This window comes from Rhipicephalus microplus, unplaced genomic scaffold (genome assembly GCF_043290135.1).
Source record: "Rhipicephalus microplus isolate Deutch F79 unplaced genomic scaffold, USDA_Rmic scaffold_232, whole genome shotgun sequence".
Classification (NCBI taxonomy): Eukaryota; Metazoa; Arthropoda; class Arachnida; order Ixodida; family Ixodidae; genus Rhipicephalus; species Rhipicephalus microplus.
The window spans coordinates 205,001-220,000 of record NW_027464803.1 but is presented as its reverse complement, the minus strand read 5'-3'; the positions used below and the strand labels follow the sequence as shown (position 1 = coordinate 220,000).

The following is a 15,000-nucleotide window of genomic DNA, read 5'->3' as shown; positions in this document are numbered from 1 at the left end:
TATGTGATCCGACCCTCAGACAGACGAAGCCAAGGGAAGACCCAAGGCCGCAATGTGCGTTCAAAGAATCAGTGCTCAGTGTGTCCTGCAATTCACACCAAGTCTCGCAGCTGGCTGCGTTCTTCATCGACCCGAGAACCGAGTGATCCACCGCTTAGAGTCGTGAAAAAGTGTTTGTTCAATTCCGTACAGTCAAAACCAAACGTTTCTGGCACTCGGCCAAACAGTGGCCAAGAAGGGCGCTTTTCAGCGCACGCTTGGACTCCAAAACTCTGCCGCGCCTTTTTCGGCTGCCGCAAATCGAGCAAACGGTGTGTTTCGGACGGCGTTTCGCTTTCGCTACTTGCGAGTGCTTTCGTGGTCCACCCCTCTATAAATACTCGGGAGGCGTCGAAGCCGGTTCTCCAAGCCGGACCCGTAGGTATCGTTGTGTGCTCGCTCTCATTGGCCCGCCTAACCAGAAAATGCCTGCGGTACACCCATTTGGATAAGAGTGCACGCAGATGCGGGCCTCGACGGCTACACATTTCCTCGGGCGGCCGCCTCCCGGCCTCCGTGGAGCGCGGGATGCACGGTCCCATCGACAAGCCTCTCCCGTTTTTACCGTGGCGTCGCGGTTCACCACGGCAGGCGGGTCGGTCTCCTCCGCATAAAAAGGGGGACCCCCGCTTTTTGTTCCACGAAATCGCACAAGCTTTTTTCGCATCCACGGTTTGCCACCGCACACCAAAATGCCGATCCGGCTGCCTACTTTAGCCAACAGGTGGAGCCAGGCGCGCCGTACTTGCGCGGCACTTCCCACGTCCACCGAAGTCGGTGCCAAGGACCACTTTCGGCGCCGGAGCCGCGTACGAGCCTACTCGAGGCGGAAGAACGAAGCCAGCAAGGGCCTGGCCGCAAGTGCGTTCAATTGTCGGGACGTCCAAGTCCCTCGTTCTTCCGTGCTTCCTCTTTCGGCAAGTCGTTGCGGCACCTTCCCAAAGCGCGCAGACCCGCTAATCGCGACGAGCGCGACGTGGCCGTGCCGCCTTTCCCTCGGCAGCAAGCAAAACGCCTGGCAACGTCGACGCTCCCCTAACCGCGATCTCGCACCGTGTTTCGTGTGGCGAATTCAAAAGCCGGCCGGCGCTGCTGCAACCATTACGGTCGGTACGCATACGCCGCGGAGGGCGGGACGGTCATCGGAGCGTGCGGTTCCTCCATCGAGTACTGCGCACCTCGGCCGTCGCATCGCCGTGCCATGACCGGCCGCGCGTCAACGCGAACCGGTGCCAGCGAGATCCCTCGCCTGCAAGAACCGACCGGCAGCCTCCGTCACCCGAGGACGCGGAGGCGCTTGCCGCGGACGGCGGGACGGTATGCACTGGTGCACAGCGGACCCGTCACATCGCCAGTTCCTTGACCGACCGCCGACGCTTGTGCCGTTCCTCTCGTACTTGGCAGTCGCCGCGCGATTGTCGGGTCTCGTTCTTGCACGCTCGAACGGTCGGGAGGGCACTCGGCTGGCGTTTCGGGAACGCGCAGCCTCGCCTTCTACCGACGTAACCACGACTCGCCGTTCGCGCTCCGCCGCTCCTGTTTACAGTACTAGGCGGTCCCGCAGCGGTCGGGTCGCGCATTTCGAGCGCTTCGAGCCACGGTGCAGTGGCGGGTCGAAAGCCGACCTATGAGTGCGTTGCGCCGTTTGTACCCGCGTCCGCCACCTGGCCGACCGTCCAAGGTCGCGGTGTTGGCGTCCGCTGGGCGCAACAATTTGTCACGGGGTGCCGCTCCACATTCAGGCAGCCCCGTGGGGAAAAGCCGACCCCGCGTCCAAACGGGGTCAGCGGCAGAAAGTGTCGGGCGCAGACGCAGCTGAGGCGCTCACCCTTCACAATCCGTTAATGATCCTTCCGCAGGTTCACCTACGGAAACCTTGTTACGACTTTTACTTCCTCTAAATGATCAAGTTTGGTCATCTTTCCAACAGACCGGCGCAACCGAAAGGCCGCGCCGGACATCGGTCCGAAGACCTCACTAAATCATTCAATCGGTAGTAGCGACGGGCGGTGTGTACAAAGGGCAGGGACGTAATCAACGCGAGCTTATGACTCGCGCTTACTGGGAATTCCTCGTTCAAGGGGAACAATTGCAAGCCCCTATCCCAATCACGAAAGAAGTTCCACGGGTTACCCAGTCTTTTCAGACAGGGATAAAGACACGCTGCTTCCTTCAGTGTAGCGCGCGTGCGGCCCCGGACATCTAAGGGCATCACAGACCTGTTATTGCTCTGTTTCGTGCGGCTAGGAGCCGCTTGTCCCTCTAAGAAGGTTGTAAGGTGCTGGGAACCCCGCACCTATTTAATAGGCTAGAGTCTCGTTCGTTATCGGAATTAACCAGACAAATCGCTCCACCAACTAAGAACGGCCATGCACCACCATCCACCGAATCAAGAAAGAGCTCTCAATCTGTCAATCCTCCCAGTGTCCGGGCCGGGTAAGTTTTCCCGTGTTGAGTCAAATTAAGCCGCAGGCTCCACTCCTGGTGGTGCCCTTCCGTCAATTCCTTTAAGTTTCAGCTTTGCAACCATACTTCCCCCGGAACCCAAATACTTTGGTTTCCCGGAAGCTGCCCGCCGAGTCATTTGAGTAACTCAGGCGGATCGCTGGTTGGCATCGTTTATGGTCAGAACTAGGGCGGTATCTGATCGCCTTCGAACCTCTGACTTTCGTTCTTGATCAATGAAAACATTCTTGGCAAATGCTTTCGCAGTAGTTCGTCTTGCGACGGTCCAAGAATTTCACCTCTAGCGCCGCAATACGAATGCCCCCGTCCGTCCCTCTTAATCATTACCTCGTATTCCAAAAACCAACAGAACAGAAACGAGGTCTTGTTCTATTATTCCATGCAAGTTTATTCAGGCGACTCGCCTGCGTTGAGCACTCTAATTTTTTCAAAGTAAAAGCACCGGCCATCTCGAGGCACACAATGAAGTGCACCAAGAAAGAACCGGCATGATGTTCAGTCCGAGCCGTCGCATCGGGTAGATGCACTACTCGTCTGGAACTGAGATCCAACTACGAGCTTTTTAACCGCAGCAGCTTTAGTATACGCTATTGGAGCTGGAATTACCGCGGCTGCTGGCACCAGACTTGCCCTCCAATTGATCCTCGTTAAAGGATTTAGAGTGTACTCATTTCAATTACGGGGCCTCAAAAGAGTCCCGTATTGTTATTTTTCGTCACTACCTCCCCGTGCCGGGAGTGGGTAATTTGCGCGCCTGCTGCCTTCCTTGGATGTGGTAGCCGTTTCTCAGGCTCCCTCTCCGGAATCGAACCCTGATTCTCCGTTACCCGTAACAACCATGGTAAGCAAGTAACCTACCATCGAAAGTTGATAAGGCAGACACTTGAAAGAAACGTCGCCGGCTCGTGGCCATGCGATCAGCACAAAGTTATCCAGAGTCACCACACAATACGGGCCGAAACCCGATCGATCTTGGTCTAATAAAAGCACCCGTTACCCAAAGGGCTCCAGGCTCACTGCATGTATTAGCTCTAGAATTGCCACAGTTATCCAAGTAGGAAGAAACGATCTAAGGAACCATAACTGATTTAATGAGCCATTCGCGGTTTCGCCTTATTTCGGCATGTACTTAGACATGCATGGCTTAATCTTTGAGACAAGCATATGATTACTGGCAGGATCAACCAGGTAATCGTTCGACTGCGCGTCCGTCCTCGCCTTCGGCGGGCCGGACGCAGTCTGTGTGCGGCGGAGGCCACCTTCAGGCGCCCCAACACGCTTATTTTGCACTCCGAGATGACGGCGTTCGAGCTCGCTACGGCACAACCTTCCCGAAAGACGAGTGGGAGCCGTGCGGCAAGAAGCACGTTCATGCTCGCTCTTTTTCGTTGCATCGACTCGGTCGCGCCGTGCGGGTTGCCCAAGCCCGCTGCACTGTCGGTGGACCGGCCGGAACTAGCAACGGAGCCGAGACTGCAAAGCCGCCAGACGACGGGTCACGCCCGCGTCTTCGGCGCTTTCGCATCTGAATCGCCCGAGGACGACACGGAACACACCTCGATATCGTGGTAAAACGGCACCGTCCGACAACCAGCCCCTAACGCATCAAGCGGATGAGGCTGCAGACGACTGCCGTGGATTCCCCTGGAGCAGACCCGAGGACACGCTTGACGAGGCCGAAGCCCGCCGCATATCAGACACCCGGTCGCTTTCGCGTACGCCGCTCACGAGAACCCCCACATAATAGCAGCGATAAGTACCCAGACCTCCTTGGGCACTAATACGAGCGTACTCGAGAAAATTTCACCGCGGGTGTGCCCCGAAACGTGTGGCACGTTGAGCGTGCCACAAGTCTACGTCGCTCTCAAACCCGCCGAGGTCGTAGAATTTGCGACCCTACTCACGAAATTCCCACCGAGGATACGGCCGCAAACGTACCGCACCTTGGGTAGGCCACGAGTTTGTGCAACACTACGCTGACGGCACAGCACCGAGGTCGTGCGCGCACGCACGGGAAAATTCCGCCGCGGTTTCTGCCGAAAACGTGAGGCACCACGACTCTCCGCAAGTTCGCGTCGACTGCGAAAGACCGAAGTCGTGAACGACGTGTCCGCTACTCGCCGCCGACACGCTGGACACCAAACGTACAACGACTCGACGGCGTCGTAGAGGCCCACGACGCGGTTTTCCTTAACGACGTCTCGGCGTGGCACCGACAGGTTAGAACGGCCGACCAACGTTCCCTGTCCGCCGTTCGGCTCAGTCGAAGGGCTCGGCGACTTCGGCAACGCTGCGAAGCCGCACGGTGACGCACGCCATGTCCCCATTTTTTTTTTTTTTCTTTCTGCGTCTGCCGGGGTGCCCCTATAATAGCAGCGATAAGCACCCAGACCGCCGTGGGTCGCTCGCCCCGGCTGACGTGGTTTTTCGTACTCCTGCGGCGGTCGCCGTCAAGCACGTCCAAATACGCTACTTTCGTGGGCGCATTCACGCTCTTTCGCTTCGCCGGAGTGCCAGCACTCACTCTGCCAAAAACGGCGAACATCCGAGCGGCGGTTCCCACTTTTGCGTCGGCGTCGCAAACCCCGCCCCGGCAGACGAGGTTTGCCGTACTCGTGCGACGGTGGCCGGCGGGCACGTCGAAAGACGCCGATATCGTGCGCGAATTGGCGCACCTTGGCTTCACCGGAGTGCCGCCACTGACTCCTCCAAAAACGGCGAAGATCCGAGCGGCGCTTCCCACTTTCGCATCGGCGTCCCGAACTCCGCCCCGGCTGACGCGGTTTACCGTACTCGTGCGACGGTCGCCGGCGAGCACGTGGAAAGACGCCGATATCGTGCCCGAATCGGCTCCGTTCGGCTTCGCCGGAGTGCCAGCACTGGCTCGGCGAAAGACGACGAACATCCGAGCGACGGTTCTCACTATTGCGTACGCGTCGCAAACCCCGCCCCGGCAGACGCACTTTGCCGTACTCGTGCGACGGTCGCCGGCGAGCACGTAGAAAGACGCCGATATCGTGCCGGAATCGGCCCCGTTTGGCTTCGCCGGAGTGCCAGCACTCACTCGGCCACAAACGGCGAACATCCGAGCGGCGGTTCCCACTTAGCCGTCGGCGTCCCGAACTCCGCCCCGGCAGACGCGGTTGCCGAGCTCGTGCGACTAGCGACCGCGAAGCCGTCTCGCGACGCCGCTTTCGTGCGCGGCTCCCACTGCGACCTGGGTCACCCGAGGTCGACGAGCAAGAAAGAATGTCGAAAAAAAATTTTTTTTTTTTTTGCGTCTGCCGGGGTGCCCCTATAATAGCAGCGATAAGCACCCAGACCGCCATGGGTCGCTCGCCCCGGCTGACGTGGTTTTTCGTTTTCCTGCGGTGGTCGTCGTCAAGCACGTCCAAACACGCCACTTTCGTGGGCGCATTCGCGCTCTTTCGCTTCGCCGGAGTGCCAGCACTCACTCTGCCAAAAACGGCGAACATCCTAGTGGCGGTTCCCACTTTTGCGTCGGCGTCGCCAACCCCGCCCCGGCATACGCGGTTTGCCGTACTCGTGCGGCGGTGGCCGGCGGGCACGTCGAAAGACACCGATATCGTGCGCGAGTCGATGCTTCTTGGTCTCGCAGGAGGGCCGCCACTCACTCCTGCAAAAACGGCGAAGATCCGAGCGGCGCTTCCCACTTTTTCGTCGGCATCGCAAACCTCGCCCCGGCAGACGCGCTTTGCCGTACTCGTGCGACGGTCGCCGGCGAGCACGTCGAAATACGCCGATATCGTGCCCGAATCGGCCCCGTTTCGCTTCGCCGGAGTGCCAGCACTCACTCGGCCAAAAACGGCGAACATCCGAGCAGCGGTACCCACTTAGCCGTCGGCATCCCGAACTCCGCGCCGGCTGACGCGGTTGCCGAGCTCGTGCGACTAGCGACCGCGAACGCGTCTCGCGACGCCGCTTTCGTGCGCGGCTCCCATTGCGACCTGGGTTACCCGAGCTCGACCAGCAAAAAAGAAGGTCGAAAAAAATTTTTTTTTTTCTGCGTCTGCCGGGGTGCCCCTATAATAGCAGCGATAAGCACCCAGACCGCCGTGGGTCGCTCGCCCCGGCTGACGTGGTTTTTCGTACTCCTGCAGCGGTCGCCGTCAAGCACGTCCAAATACGCCACTTTCGTGGGCGCTTTCGCGCTCTTTCGCGTCGCCGGTGTGCCAGCACTCACTCTGCCAAAAACGGCGAACATCCTAGTGGCGGTTCCCACTTTTGCGTCGGCGTCGCCAACCCCGCCCCGGCATACGCGGTTTGCCGTACTCGTGCGGCGGTGGCCGGCGGGCACGTCGAAAGACACCGATATCGTGCGCGAGTCGATGCTTCTTGGTCTCGCAGGAGGGCCGCCACTCACTCCTGCAAAAACGGCGAAGATCCGAGCGGCGCTTCCCACTTTTTCGTCGGCATCGCAAACCTCGCCCCGGCAGACGCGCTTTGCCGTACTCGTGCGACGGTCGCCGGCGAGCACGTCGAAATACGCCGATATCGTGCCCGAATCGGCCCCGTTTCGCTTCGCCGGAGTGCCAGCACTCACTCGGCCAAAAACGGCGAACATCCGAGCAGCGGTACCCACTTAGCCGTCGGCATCCCGAACTCCGCGCCGGCTGACGCGGTTGCCGAGCTCGTGCGACTAGCGACCGCGAACGCGTCTCGCGACGCCGCTTTCGTGCGCGGCTCCCATTGCGACCTGGGTTACCCGAGCTCGACCAGCAAAAAAGAAGGTCGAAAAAAAATTTTTTTTTTCTGCGTCTGCCGGGGTGCCCCTATAATAGCAGCGATAAGCACCCAGACCGCCGTGGGTCGCTCGCCCCGGCTGACGTGGTTTTTCGTACTCCTGCAGCGGTCGCCGTCAAGCACGTCCAAATACGCCACTTTCGTGGGCGCTTTCGCGCTCTTTCGCGTCGCCGGTGTGCCAGCACTCACTCTGCCAAAAACGGCCAACATCCGAGCGGCGGTTCCCACTTTTGCGTCGGCGTCGTAAACCCCGCCCCGGCAGACGCGGTTTGCCCTACTCGTTCGACGGTCGCCGGCGAGCGCGTCGAAAGACGCCGATATCGTGCGCTAATTGGCGCTCCTTGGCTTCTCCGGAGTGCCGCCACTCACTCCTCCAAAAACGGCGAAGATCCGAGCGGCGTTCTCCACTTTCGCATCGGCGTCCCGAACTCCGCCCGGGCTGACGCGGTTTACCGTACTCGTGCGACGGTCGCCGCCGGGCACGTCGAAAGACGCCGATATCGTGCCGTAATCGGCCCCGTTTGGCTTCGCCCGAGTGCCAGCACTCACTCGGCCAAAAACGGCGAACATCCGAGCAGCGTTTCCCACTTTCGCATCGGCGTCCCGAAGCCCGCCCCGGCAGACGCGGTTTGCCCTACTCGAGCGACGGTCGCCGGCGATCACGTCGAAAGGCGCCGAATTCGTGCACGAATCGATGCTTCTTGGTCTCGCAGGAGGGCCGCCACTCACTCCTGCAAAAACGGCGAAGATCCGAGTTGCGCTTCCCACTTTTTCGTCGGCGTCCCGAACTACGCCCCGGCTGACGCGGTTTACCGTACTCGTGCGACGGTCGCCGGCGGGCACTTCAAAATACGCCGATTTCGTGGGCGCATTCACGCTGTTTCGCTTCCCCGGAGTGCCAACACTCACTCTGCCGAAAGCGGCGATCATCCGAGCGGCGGTTCCCACTTTTGCGTCGGCTTCGCAAACGGCGCCCCGGCAGACGCGCTCGTGCGACGTACTCGTGCGACGGTCGCCGGCGAGCACGTCGAAAGACGCCGATATCGTGCTCGAATCGACCCCGTTTCGCTTCGCCGGAGTGCTGCCAGTCACGGCGCAGAAAACGGCGAACAAGTGTTTTTTTTTTTTTTCCTAGAATTTGTGTTATAGAAGGCACATTTGATATCGGACGATAATTTTCAACTTTATCACGCGCACCGATTTTCGTGTAGAGGTTTGCAAGTTTATGGGAATTTCTCCACTTGGAATAATGCGATTTAGTAGTACTACGAGAACTTCATGGATGTACTCAAGGGTACGGGGCAAGTCAGTTACGTCAACACCTGCAGATTTTTTACACTTCAAACTGAAAATTGTTGGTTGTGAGTCCTCGTGTGATATTAAAGGCCGATTCGCTAACACATAGAACAAAGAAAGAAAGGAAGAAAAAACGCCCGCGCTCGCTCAAGAAACCTGGGTTCGCAACAAGTGGCAACAACAAGCAACCGAGCGAGTGCGCCAAAACCCGTGGCGGCCGAACAAACGCGAAGTCCCAACCGCGTCAGCCGGGGCGGCACGGGACAGGAAAAATCACTTCAGCCGGGGCGGCGGGGCACCGAATAAACCTCGTCACCTCGTCGCAGGATAAAAGAGGAAACAAAAAGTCTAAACAGCGTCTGCTGGAGCGAATGCGTAATAAAACAACAACAACAACAAAAAAAAAACACCCGCGCTCAAGAAGTCTGCAATCCTCACAAAAGGCGACTGTGACCGAGCAGCGTCAGCCGGGGCCGTGCGGAAACGGAAAAACCGCGACTACCGGGGCGTCGAGGCACCGAAAAATCCTCTTCAGCCGCGGCGAAAAAAAAAAACAAAAAGAAAGACGGAGGGGGGGGGGAACCACGTCTGCCGGGGCGAAGGAAAAAAAAAAACGCGTCTGCCGGGGCGAGCCCGGGTGCGGCACCACCGGGAAAACTGTGGCAAACAGACATGGCGATCGAGTGAGTGGGCCGCCAGCCAGGCTCAGCCAAAAAGTGCAAAGTCCGAACTGCGTCAGCCGGGGCGGCAAAAACCGCGTCAGCCGGGGCGGCGCAAAAAACCGCGTCTGCCGGGGCGGCACGAAACCGCGTCAGCCGGGGCGGGGCGAAAACTGCGTCAGCCGGGGCGAAAAGAAAAAAAAAAAAACGCGTCTGCCGGGGCAAGCCCGGGTGCGGCACCACCGGGAAAACTGTGGCAAACAGACATGGCGATCGAGTGAGTGGGCCGCCAGCCAGGCACAGCCGAAAAGTGCAAAGTCCGAACCGTGTCAGCCGGGGCGACGCAAAAACCGCGTCAGCCGGGGCGGCGCGAAAACCGCGTCAGCCGGGGCGGCACGAAACCGCGTCAGCCGGGGCGGCGCGAAAACTGCGTCAGCCGGGGCGGCGCGAAAACCTCGTCAGCCGGGGCGAGCGAAAAGGGGGGGGGGGGGGGGGAACCACGTCTGCCGGGGCGAAAGAAAAAAAAAACGCGTCTGCCGGGGCGAGCCCGGGTGCGGCACCACCGGGAAGACTGTGGCAAACAGACATGGCGATCGAGTGAGTGGGCCGCCAGCCAGGCTCAGCCCAAAAAGTGCCAAGTCCGAACTGCGTCAGCCGGGGCGGCAAAAACCGCGTCAGCCGGGGCGGCGCGAAAACCGCGTCTGCCGGGGCGGCGCGAAAACTGCGTCAGCCGGGGCGAGCCCGGGTGCGGCACCACCGGGAAAACTGTGGCTAACAGACATGGCGATCGAGTGAGTGGGCCACCAGCCAGGCTCAGCCAAAAAGTGCCAAGTCCGAACTGCGTCAGCCGGGGCGGCAAAAACCGCGTCAGCCGGGGCGGCGCAAAAAAACCGCGTCTGCCGGGGCGGCACGAAACCGCGTCAGCCGGGGCGGCGCGAAAACTGCGTCAGCCGGGGCGAAAGAAAAAAAAAAACGCGTCTGCCGGGGCGAGCCCGGGTGCGGCACCACCGGGAAAACTGTGGCAAACAGACATGGCGATCGAGTGAGTGGGCCGCCAGCCAGGCACAGCCGAAAAGTGCTAAGTCCGAACTGCGTCTGCCGGGGCGGCACGAAACCGCGTCAGCCGGGGCGGCGCGAAAACCGCGTCTGCCGGGGCGGCACGAAACCGCGTCAGCCGGGGCGGCGCGAAAACTGCGTCAGCCGGGGCGAGCCCGGGTGCGGCACCACCGGGAAAACTGTGGCAAACAGACATGGCGATCGAGTGAGTGGGCCGCCAGCCAGGCACAGCCGAAAAGTGCTAAGTCCGAACTGCGTCTGCCGGGGCGGCACGAAACCGCGTCAGCCGGGGCGGCGCGAAAACCGCGTCTGCCGGGGCGGCACGAAACCGCGTCAGCCGGGGCGGCGCGAAAACTGCGTCAGCCGGGGCGAGCCCGGGTGCGGCACCACCGGGAAAACTGTGGCAAACAGACATGGCGATCGAGTGAGTGGGCCGCCAGCCAGGCACAGCCGAAAAGTGCTAAGTCCGAACTGCGTCAGCCGGGGCGGCAAAAACCGCGTCAGCCGGGGCGGCGCAAAAAACCGCGTCTGCCGGGGCGGCACGAAACCGCGTCAGCCGGGGCGGCGCGAAAACTGCGTCAGCCGGGGCGAAAGAAAAAAAAAAAACGCGTCTGCCGGGGCGAGCCCGGGTGCGGCACCACCGGGAAAACTGTGGCAAACAGACATGGCGATCGAGTGAGTGGGCCGCCAGCCAGGCACAGCCGAAAAGTGCTAAGTCCGAACTGCGTCTGCCGGGGCGGCACGAAACCGCGTCAGCCGGGGCGGCGCGAAAACCGCGTCTGCCGGGGCGGCACGAAACCGCGTCAGCCGGGGCGGCGCGAAAACTGCGTCAGCCGGGGCGAGCCCGGGTGCGGCACCACCGGGAAAACTGTGGCAAACAGACATGGCGATTGAGTGAGTGGGCCGCCAGCCAGGCACAGCCGAAAAGTGCTAAGTCCGAACTGCGTCTGCCGGGGCGGCACGAAACCGCGTCAGCCGGGGCGGCGCGAAAACCGCGTCTGCCGGGGCGGCACGAAACCGCGTCAGCCGGGGCGGCGCGAAAACTGCGTCAGCCGGGGCGAGCCCGGGTGCGGCACCACCGGGAAAACTGTGGCAAACAGACATGGCGATCGAGTGAGTGGGCCGCCAGCCAGGCACAGCCGAAAAGTGCTAAGTCCGAACTGCGTCAGCCGGGGCGGCAAAAACCGCGTCAGCCGGGGCGGCGCAAAAAACCGCGTCTGCCGGGGCGGCACGAAACCGCGTCAGCCGGGGCGGCGCGAAAACTGCGTCAGCCGGGGCGAAAGAAAAAAAAAACGCGTCTGCCGGGGCGAGCCCGGGTGCGGCACCACCGGGAAAACTGTGGCAAACAGACATGGCGATCGAGTGAGTGGGCCGCCAGCCAGGCACAGCCGAAAAGTGCTAAGTCCGAACTGCGTCTGCCGGGGCGGCACGAAACCGCGTCAGCCGGGGCGGCGCGAAAACCGCGTCTGCCGGGGCGGCACGAAACCGCGTCAGCCGGGGCGGCGCGAAAACTGCGTCTGCCGGGGCGAGCCCGGGTGCGGCACCACCGGGAAGACTGTGGCAAACAGACATGGCGATCGAGTGAGTGGGCCGCCAGCCAGGCTCAGCCCAAAAAGTGCCAAGTCCGAACTGCGTCAGCCGGGGCGGCAAAAACCGCGTCAGCCGGGGCGGCGCGAAAACCGCGTCTGCCGGGGCGGCGCGAAAACTGCGTCAGCCGGGGCGAGCCCGGGTGCGGCACCACCGGGAAAACTGTGGCTAACAGACATGGCGACCGAGTGAGTGGGCCACCAGCCAGGCTCAGCCAAAAAGTGCCAAGTCCGAACTGCGTCAGCCGGGGCGGCAAAAACCGCGTCAGCCGGGGCGGCGCAAAAAAACCGCGTCTGCCGGGGCGGCACGAAACCGCGTCAGCCGGGGCGGCGCGAAAACTGCGTCAGCCGGGGCGAAAGAAAAAAAAAACGCGTCTGCCGGGGCGAGCCCGGGTGCGGCACCACCGGGAAAACTGTGGCAAACAGACATGGCGATCGAGTGAGTGGGCCGCCAGCCAGGCACAGCCGAAAAGTGCTAAGTCCGAACTGCGTCTGCCGGGGCGGCACGAAACCGCGTCAGCCGGGGCGGCGCGAAAACCGCGTCTGCCGGGGCGGCACGAAACCGCGTCAGCCGGGGCGGCGCGAAAACTGCGTCAGCCGGGGCGAGCCCGGGTGCGGCACCACCGGGAAAACTGTGGCAAACAGACATGGCGATCGAGTGAGTGGGCCGCCAGCCAGGCACAGCCGAAAAGTGCTAAGTCCGAACTGCGTCTGCCGGGGCGGCACGAAACCGCGTCAGCCGGGGCGGCGCGAAAACCGCGTCTGCCGGGGCGGCACGAAACCGCGTCAGCCGGGGCGGCGCGAAAACTGCGTCAGCCGGGGCGAGCCCGGGTGCGGCACCACCGGGAAAACTGTGGCAAACAGACATGGCGATCGAGTGAGTGGGCCGCCAGCCAGGCACAGCCGAAAAGTGCTAAGTCCGAACTGCGTCAGCCGGGGCGGCAAAAACCGCGTCAGCCGGGGCGGCGCAAAAAACCGCGTCTGCCGGGGCGGCACGAAACCGCGTCAGCCGGGGCGGCGCGAAAACTGCGTCAGCCGGGGCGAAAGAAAAAAAAAAACGCGTCTGCCGGGGCGAGCCCGGGTGCGGCACCACCGGGAAAACTGTGGCAAACAGACATGGCGATCGAGTGAGTGGGCCGCCAGCCAGGCACAGCCGAAAAGTGCTAAGTCCGAACTGCGTCTGCCGGGGCGGCACGAAACCGCGTCAGCCGGGGCGGCGCGAAAACCGCGTCTGCCGGGGCGGCACGAAACCGCGTCAGCCGGGGCGGCGCGAAAACTGCGTCAGCCGGGGCGAGCCCGGGTGCGGCACCACCGGGAAAACTGTGGCAAACAGACATGGCGATTGAGTGAGTGGGCCGCCAGCCAGGCACAGCCGAAAAGTGCTAAGTCCGAACTGCGTCTGCCGGGGCGGCACGAAACCGCGTCAGCCGGGGCGGCGCGAAAACCGCGTCTGCCGGGGCGGCACGAAACCGCGTCAGCCGGGGCGGCGCGAAAACTGCGTCAGCCGGGGCGAGCCCGGGTGCGGCACCACCGGGAAAACTGTGGCAAACAGACATGGCGATCGAGTGAGTGGGCCGCCAGCCAGGCACAGCCGAAAAGTGCTAAGTCCGAACTGCGTCAGCCGGGGCGGCAAAAACCGCGTCAGCCGGGGCGGCGCAAAAACCGCGTCTGCCGGGGCGAAATAAAAAAAAAAACAAAGAAAAAAGCCCGCGCTTAATCAAAAGAAAACAAAGAAAAAAGCTTGCGCTTAATCAAAAGAAAACAAACAAAAAAAGTTCGCGCTTAAGCCTGGCGGTGGAACCACCGGGGCAAACAGACCTGGCGATCGAGTGAGTGGGCCGCCAGCCGGGGTGAGCCAAAAAGTGCAAAGTCCGAACCGCGTCAGCCGGGGCGACGCAAAAACCGCGTCAGCCGGGGCGGCGCGAAAACCGCGTCAGCCGGGGCGGCGCGAAAACCGCGTCAGCCGGGGCGACGCAAAAACCGCGTCAGCCGGGGCGGCGCGAAAACCGCGTCAGCCGGGGCGGCGCGAAAACCGCGTCAGCCGGGGCGGCGCAAAAACCGCGTCAGCCGGGGCGGCGCAAAAACTGCGTCAGCCGGGGCGGCACGGAAAAACGAAAACCGCGTCAGCCGGGGCGGCACGGAAAAACGAAAACCGCGTCAGCCGGGGCGACATCAAAATGAGGAAAAAAAAAAAAAACTGCCTTAGGACACCTGCGTACACTTTCATGCGTTTGGGCATATCTCTCTGTAACACGCGCGCCCCTCGTTACGCGCGGCACTCTGTTTTCTCCGACACCCATATTTCGGCGGCATGTGGCACGCGCGCCCGTCCCTACGCACGGCACACCGCAGTGCTTTCTCGATATTTTTCTTTTCCTCCAACACCGTCATCTATAGGCTTTTAGTGACCTGTTGCTCGTGGCACAAGTTCGCTAGCTCTGACACCTCTTGCATGCGCACCGTTTTTGCGCACGGTGCTATGCCGCAAAGCACGGCAGTCGCATGCGTTTCTCTCAGGCACCTCTTTTTTGACACAACGCTGTGGTGCTTAGAAACACACGCGCCGCTTTTGCGCACAGAACTCCACCGTACAGCACGGTAGTCACGTTTGTTCCACACGAACAGCAGTGTGCATCGTGCTACGACACTTTGAAAGCTTTTTCTTCCGAGTCTCGACCGCGCTGTTCCTTTCGTACTTGGCGCGATTTTGGGACCAGCTTTGTTTTAAACCCCTACTGCGCGCCGTTCCTTTCGTACTTGGCGCGGTTCAGGGTTTGTTTCGAGCCCTTAGCCGCGCTGTTCCCTCCGTACTTGGCGCGGTTTAGGGTCGAGCTTTGTCTCGAGCCCTCTCCGCGCCGTTCCTTCCGTACTTGGCGCGGTTTAGGGTTTGTTTCGAGCCCTTAGCCGCGCTGTTCCCTCCGTACTTGGCGCGGTTTAGGGTTTGTTTCGAGCCCTTAGCCGCGCTGTTCCCTCCGTACTTGGCGCGGTTTAGGGTCGAGCTTTGTCTCGAGCCCTCTCCGCGCCGTTCCTTCCGTACTTGGCGCGGTTTAGGGCCGAGCTTTGTCTCGAGCCCCTACCGCGCGGTTCCTTTCGTACTTTGCGCGGTTTAGGGTCGAGCCTTGTTTTGAGTACTG

At 61.5% G+C, this 15,000-nt stretch overlaps 2 non-coding genes across 2 annotated transcripts; both read right to left on the bottom strand.

The window, feature by feature from the left end:
- Positions 1-9: 9 nt before the first annotated feature.
- LOC142792695 (5.8S ribosomal RNA) lies at positions 10-162 on the bottom strand. Its single transcript, XR_012891138.1, has one exon. It is a non-coding gene; the product is annotated as a 5.8S ribosomal RNA (ribosomal RNA).
- A 1,719-nt stretch (positions 163-1,881) lies between these two features.
- Positions 1,882-3,696, bottom strand: LOC142792706 (small subunit ribosomal RNA). The gene has a single exon (XR_012891149.1). It is a non-coding gene; the product is annotated as a small subunit ribosomal RNA (ribosomal RNA).
- Positions 3,697-15,000: the final 11,304 nt, after the last annotated feature.